At 39.7% G+C, this 5,286-nt stretch overlaps 1 pseudogene; it reads left to right on the forward strand.

Moving 5' to 3' along the window:
• The window catches only part of LOC105809249, a 3,188-nt pseudogene extending 2,427 nt beyond the window's left edge, over window positions 1-761 (forward strand).
• The last annotated feature ends 4,525 nt before the right edge of the window (window positions 762-5,286 follow it).

The raw sequence follows: 5,286 nt of genomic DNA on the forward strand, positions 1-5,286 counted from the left end.
AAAAAAAAAAATCTTTAAACAAATTATCCAAACTTAATGCCAGTGGAATTTCTATTACAAATTCATGGATTCTATACATAACATTTGTACAGAATGTTACAAATGGGGGACCAGGCAAGTTACCCCAGGAAATTCTGATTAGGGAAGAAAAGTAGAATAAAAAGAGTGAAAATAAATGAAATGTTTGGGTTTTTGCGGTAGAAAGGATGAGTGAGGCTACAGTGTGTCTTTGCTGAACTACTAGTTTTTCTTTCCACAGTGGATGTGACCTTCAATGTGGTCACAGCCAACAACCATCTCATCATTTCTGACGACCTGAGGAATGTCCGTTGTGGGCATTTCAAGCAGAATAGGGAAGAGCACGCGGAGAGATTCAACTATGCATTGTGTGTCCTGGGCTCCCCTGGGTTCACTTCTGGCCAGCGTTACTGGGAGGTGGACGCCGGCACAAGCAAAGAATGGGATGTGGGAGTTTGCAAAGAATCCGTTCATTGACAAGGAGATATCCTACTGTCTTCAGAATTGGGCTTCTGGACTGTGGGTTTGATCGGCGACCAGCTCTACACTGCCAGCACCACACCTTTCACAGGTGAGTGAGTCCCCGGTTACACCGAATGGGAATTTTCCTGGACGTGGATGTGGGCACCGTGTCCTTTTATAACCTCAGTGATGGGTCCCACGTCTTCACATTCACGAAAATTCCTACTGCGGAGCCACTGCCCCCGTTTTTCTCTCCTGTAGATGAAATGGATGATGATTAAGGCTTCCTGAGTATCTGTCCTGTGATGAATCCAGGCATTGTCAGTCCTCCAAATTATCCTGGGCAAGGGGAATAAACCCGTGAACACAGAATCACCTGCGGGAACTCACTTCATGCTCATGATCTGAGCTAAGGACTTTTCTGCATAACACAAAGATATAGTAAAAAACTGGGTCATTTAATAACTAATTATATTGATCAGGGAAAATTACATTTCAAATATGAAATATTCTCATGTTCTTTTCTTTGGGACTTTTGTTTATTTTTTTTCCAATAAATATTTTGAACTTAAGATAAATTTGCAAATGCTTTCTTGTTTAGTTCTTGTAAGATCAATTCAGTGTGTTATTGAAATTATAAATAAAATAATAATTTTAATGTGACCCAACAGACTAATTGGTATGATAAGGAGAATAGACCTATATAAATGGTAGAAATACATATGTGTATGTATCCAGTTTTATCTAACATCTGAAAAAAAAACATATTTTTACTTAGTGTCCACACTGAGCATTCACCAAGGTAGATGTATGTGGTCATGAGACAAAACTCATTAATGTTAAAGTTAAAATAATATACGCTTTGTTCTTTAATCTCAACAGAATTAAATGAGAAATCAGTAACAGAAAAACTATCTGTAAAATCTCCACATGTATGAAAATTTAAAAAAAACCACTTCTAAATAAAATAGAAATTGAAGATGGCTGACCAGAGACACCAATAGCCAAAGTGTCTCTGTAAGAAGGAAAAGTTTTAGATGAAAAAGAGAAAAAAAAGCCAGACAGACAAAGACAGAGCAGAAGAGGGTAGGAAGGAAAGGTGCCTGAACCTACCGGAGACTCCATGGGAAGAGGTTGCTGAGCAGAACCAGAAGGAGAAATGCATTGGAAGGGATTAAGCCCCGAAAGGTTTGGAGACTCATGAGAAGGGTAGGTGTAGCAGTTAATTTCTCCCTCGATCACATCTTGGATTGTTGGGGGCCTCCTGAGCTGTTGCAGAGACCTTCTGCCGACACGAACCCAGAAACTGCTGCAACCAGTAAGCTCGGAGTTTCTTGTGGACAGCCCTCTTCAAACACAGAAGGATCTGGTCCCAAATGTCAATAGTATGAAGCCCTGATCTAGGTCCCACATTGCTAAAAGCTAAAAGCCTCTCTACAATGAATTTCCAAATTCCTGAACCTTTCCCCCAAGCCTGGATCTATTTCAGGAATCTACAGTCTAACAGCATTTTTTTGTTCTTTTTGCCAGTGAGCATGCCAATGCCTTAAAGAATAACGAAGTCTAGAAGTTGAGGAAAGGAGTGCATAATGACTGCCTGTGTTAGAACTCCAAAGCACTTAGAACAGTGCCTGCTGTAGAGTCCTCAACAGGGTCAGGGCCTGGAGTCCTTACTGAAGGCAAGGGCAGAACCTTCTTTCCCAACCTGAGTTTGGCCTCGGAACATCCACTGGATTTGATGCCCAACTAACACCTGGAGTTAATCCACATCCCCTAGCCAATATCCTTTGTGAAATTATAAGAAAGCATCATCTTTGAGAAGACTCCTATATACAAGCTTTGAATAGAGCAAGGGATAACAAAGAAACAAATTTTATGAGTTTAGTGTAGCTTAAGTGTAAAATGTTTATAGAAGTCTGCAGTAGCATACAGCAACATCCTAGGTCTTCCAGTTCACTCACCTCTCACTGACTCACCCAGAACAACTTCCAGTCCTGCAAGCTGCATGCATGGTAGGTGCCCTAGACAGTTGTACCAATTTTTATCTTTTATACCGTATGCTTACTGTACCTTTTCTATATTTAGATATACATATACTTACCATTGTGTTACAGTTGCCTACAGTATTTGGTAGAGTAACATGCTGTACAGGTTTGTAGCCTAGGAGCAGTACACTACACCATGTAGTATAGATGTGTAGTAGGCTATACTACCCAAGTCTGTGTAAATATACTCTGTGACGTTTACACAGTGAGGAAATCACCTAACAATACACTTCTCAGAACATATCCCTGCCATTATGTGATGCATGACTGTATACATAGAATTGTATGCCATGTAACCTTTTGAGATTGGCTTTTCCACTCAGCATAATCTGTCCTAGTTACTGTTTGTAGCAATAATTCATTCTTTATTGCCAAGTCATGGTCCATGGCTTGAAGGCTTGATGTACCACTTTTTTTTTTAACCATTCACTTTTTTGCAGACATTTGAGGTGTTTCCAGTTTTGACTATTGCAAATAAACCTGTTGTGAACATTTTTGTACAGGGTTTTCTCTGGTCATGTTTTCATTTTTCTGGGATAAATATCAAGGAGTACCATTGCTGGTTGTAGGATAAGTTTATGCTCAATCTTATAAGAAATTTAAACTGTTTTCCAGAGTAGCTCATTGATATTATTTAACATTCCTCAGAAGTTATTTATGACACAAAAAAATATGACCTCTAGGTAGCTGCTATTTTATTCAAGCTTATTGTTGGATATTGTTAGATCACTCAGGATCCTGTGTGGGTTGCCAAAGATTGCAGTTGGGACAATAGAAATAGGATTGAGTAACACCTTAGGTTTGCAGCTGAAGATTAGGAAAAGTCAGGGTTAAGGAAGGGGTTGGTTTCCCTTATTTTAATAGTCAAGAGTCAGTTTCAGTATGTTTGTTTCAAGCATTTGAAAGAACTGGACATGAGTTTGAGTATATAGCTTGAGACAGCGACTGGTCAAGGGAAATGTAACTGGAACACTACTGGAGTGGGGAGAATTGAAGAGTAGGAGATGGGCATAAGTTTCAGCTGAGGGACTGAGTCTTTAGGGTGGCAACTGTGGACGTAAGACAGATCTTAAGACATGAGACCTAAATAATCTGCCCAGCTCTTGTTCTTTATAACAAGATTATGTATCTTCAGCCCCCAACAATCCTAACACCTACCCAATAGATGAATAAACATTCCCCCTTACGTTGGGGACCATCTTGGATACAATAGATCTAAATGCTTAAAGATAGGACACCATAAATATGGTGTCAGAGCTGGAAAAATTATCAAAGTCTGCCCTATCTGACTGACTCCCTCTTCTGAAAAACAGGGCTAAAGGGGGAGGCTTAGAATATATGGCTTTTATGATTTTGAGGTATGTTCCTTCTATGCCTAGTTTGTTGAGGGTTTCTATCATGAAAGGGTGCCAGATTATATTGAATGCTTTTTCTTCATCTGTTGGTATGATCATATGGTCTTTGTGTTTGCATCTGTTTATGTGATTAATCACATTTACTAATTCATATATGTTGAACCATCCTCATAGCCCTGGGCTAGAGCGCACTTGGTCCTGGTGGATTATCTTTTTGATGTACTGTTGAATTTGGTTTGCTAGTATTTTATTGAGAATTTTGCATTTATGTTCACAAGGGATATTTGTCTGTAGTTTTCATTTTTTTGTCCCTTCTTGGCTCTGGGATAATGGTGATACTGGTTTCATAGAATGAGAAGGAGGGAATCCTCCCTAACTCAATGTTATGGAATAACTTCTGTAGGATGGGTACCAGTTCTTCTTTTTAGGTCTGTTTGAATTTGTGAATCCATTTGGTCTGGGGCTTTTCTTTTTGGGGAGATTTTTTATTATCACTTCAATCTCGCTGCTCATTATTGATCTGTTTAGGATTGTGTTCTAATAAAACCATTTGTAGATACTGAAAAAAAAGAGGCTTTTTCTGAGATCACACAAATCTCACATTTCTCTGAAGCTTAGTGGGAAGTCACCCTTCATCTTATGGGATGGCTACAAATTTGTGAGCAGAGGAGAAAGATAAGGGAACAAATACCAGTTGAGGCATTGGTAGAAATACAAAATAAGGAAAGGATGCAAGACGAAAGGTTCCAGGGATTCCTAGGGATACGTTTGACAACTCTCTCTAGACAAAAAAAAAAAAAAAAAAAAATCTTTAAACAAATTATCCAAACTTAATGCCAGTGGAATTTCTATTACAAATTCATGGATTCTATACATAACATTTGTATAGAATGTTACAAATGGGGGACCAAGTAAGTTACCCCAGGAAATTCTGATTAGGGAAGAAAAGTAGAATAAAAAGAGTGAAAATAAATGAAATGTTTGGGTTTTTGCGGTAGAAGGGATGAGTGAGGCTACAGTGTGTCTTTGCTGAACTACTAGTTTTTCTTTCCACAGTGGATGTGACCTTCAATGTGGACACAGCCAACAACCATCTCATCATTTCTGACGACCTGAGGAATGTCTGTTGTGGGCATTTCAAGCAGAATAGGGAAGAGCATGCGGAGAGATTCAACTATGCATTGTGTGTCCTGGGCTCCCCTCGGTTCACTTCTGGCCGGCGTTACTGGGAGGTGGACGTGGGCACAAGCAAAGAATGGGATGTGGGAGTTTGCAAAGAATCCGTTCATCGACAAGGAGATATCCTACTGTCTTCAGAATTGGGCTTCTGGACTGTGGGTTTGATCGGCGACCAGCTCTACACTGCCAGCACCACACCTTTCACAGGTGAGTGAGTCCCCGGTTAC

The sequence above is a fragment of the Propithecus coquereli genome, unplaced genomic scaffold, assembly GCF_000956105.1.
Source record: "Propithecus coquereli isolate 6110/MARCELLA unplaced genomic scaffold, Pcoq_1.0 Scaffold193, whole genome shotgun sequence".
NCBI lineage: Eukaryota > Metazoa > Chordata > Mammalia > Primates > Indriidae > Propithecus > Propithecus coquereli.